The sequence below is a fragment of the Aplysia californica genome, unplaced genomic scaffold (assembly GCF_000002075.1).
Source record: "Aplysia californica isolate F4 #8 unplaced genomic scaffold, AplCal3.0 scaffold00179, whole genome shotgun sequence".
NCBI classification, from domain to species: Eukaryota; Metazoa; Mollusca; class Gastropoda; order Aplysiida; family Aplysiidae; genus Aplysia; species Aplysia californica.
In genome coordinates, this window is record NW_004797449.1 from 716,362 (window position 1) to 718,940 (window position 2,579).

A 2,579-nucleotide genomic window follows, 5' to 3' on the forward strand; every position below is an offset into this window, starting at 1 on the left:
GGGGGAGAATGTACAATTTCATACAAATGGACATATTATTATGGTGGTTTGCAAGACGGAGGAGGAACCTCCTCGACCTTATGTTTGCAATCCTGACACAGATTGGTCATCATACATCAATGGAAAAAAAATCAACCAACCAGAAAGGAAAGACCCTGTCTATCACCTGGTCCTTATTTCTGACGGGCTGATTCCTTCAAATATATATTAGTATGTGTTTTACACCCCCATTGACACAATTTAGATAATCTAGGAGACGGGCTTCCGACTCTCCCTGTCAGGGTGAACCCGGGCTAAAAGGGATACAACGCCCCAGGAGAAAGACCGAGATACATAATATCATGTACTCGATAAGAATTCTCCCCACTCGGAAATGAACTCTAGTCTCCTGCGTACAACAGAGAAGTGCCCAACTACTACACCACAGACAGCCAGTGCTGGGCTGATTGTCATCATCATGAAGTTAAATAAATCGGCATCTACAAAGGAAGGTGACTTTAACAAGGAAATCACACCACGAATAAATTCAAGTTCTATTTGGGAGATACGCGAATAGATTTGACCCAAAACATTTTCCAGTTTTCTATAGAAACGAGCTGCTCACGTAAAATGAATTGTGGCTACAAAAGTAAAGAGAATTCTTGATTACACAAATACACAAACCCCTGACACCAATTTCTTCAAACTTTGAACCATTTCGAGGAACTGTTATAATTAAAATAAAATACGTTTGGTATTCTCACAGCATTTTGATTTATTATTTTTTCATTCTCACTTTTTAAAATAATCACAAGATTAACACATATCAGTTTTGGTGACTTGAAAATGATATTGCTTCAACACAATGAAAGTCTCGGCCCTACGGACTGAACGTGAACATATGAGAGAGTAAAATATTGGTTTGGATGTGAACTCTGTTATGAAGGAAGAAGCACTAATTTTTTCCCTCGCTGCAACACCTATTTGGCGATCGGCAGTAAGGTGAATTGACCTGAAACCAGGAAACATTCCTGCCCTTCTCCTCCCCACCCACCCCCATCCCCTGTTAAAATCCCCTTCCCCACCCCCATCCCTATTTCCTGCTCAACATGACTTTTAATTTGTGTTCAGTAGATCACTCGGCTTCAGAAACAAATTCAGAACAATACAAAACAACAATAAAAACAAACAAACCAACAACAAAACCCCCACAAAAACATGAATAAATTGTGGATAACTTGATTTAAAAAATGGTTTCACTAAAATTTCTGTAGAACTATGGCCGAGGCGTGGAGGAACTGAGATCTTGCTGCTGTTTTCTCATTTTGAGACAATAGATGCACGTTGACATAAGAACAGTCTTAGTGTTGGGAAGAAGGAAGTCAAGACAGATAGCCAGAAACAACAGAAGGAAAGAAAAGAAGAAGGACCCAGCAGTGGCGTCCTCCAACCATCCACCTCGCCGCTGTACGCGTATTTTGTAATTACCTTGACCGATGGTTCTTTCCCAGGGCTCTGATCTCTGAGATTCTGACAAACACCTGTATTACAATGTCCAAGGCTGGGCACTATGAGGTAATTCCTGTCCACTATGGGGCTCACCATTTGATTCTAATTGGAACCAAATGAAGGGCAAGGAGGGGGAAGTTGCGCGAACACTCGACTACAGCGAGACGCGTGTTTTGCTCAACATTTGCGCGTCCATGATGTGCAATAGAGAAGCGAAAATTTTATTGTAGAAGCAAAGAGTGGAAGCCGTGACGGCACCATGACTAGGATATCATATTTAAAGTTTAAGAGCGGCCATACCAGTGCCCTGTCTAGGATATTCTAATTAAAATCTATGGTCGGCCATGACAATGTCCGGTCTATGATTTTATAATACACATCTGTGGGATGCCATAGCAGTGTCTAGTATAGGATATTATATTTCAAGTCTAAGGTTACCATGACAGCGCTCGATCTCGGTTAAGGATTTGCGTAAATTTAAGTTCATGAGCGACCATGACAGTGTGTGGTCTAGTATATATATATAATTCAAGTCTATGGTCGGCCACGACAGTGGCCGGTCTAGATCTAGTATATAACTCAATCGGTGAGATTCCCCGTAATGAAAGCGGACAACAGCACGCCGAGTTGTCAGTCGCCTCCCTTGGCCAGGCCAGCCGTCCTATTAGCGCCCTGGCCGTGTCGTCTACGTCACTTCCGTGTGTGTGCCGCCCTCAGTGAGTGGAGCTCATCAGAGTGTGGGTCATTTCCGAGAAACTCAGCAAGGGGTTGTCGCCCTTCTCGAAAGCTTTTATGCCGAGCTGTCAGGGAGAAAGAGAAAATGAGGTTGACTTGGGTGGTAGTACTTGGGGTGTTATAATTTTTTTTTTCAATTCCTGAGGAAAAAGTTTAACTAAGGAAATAGAGTAATTCTTGAAAAAAGGCACACGACACATTAAGGTGGATGTGGGTTGAAGAACTTGGGAATTTGTATTTAATTATTCATTGTTTTATATTGTTATTTTTCATTTTTTAAAAACGTAACTTAAGAAACAGAATAGTTTTTGATACTGAGAAACGACACTAGACGATAAATCAACTACTCCCCCCCC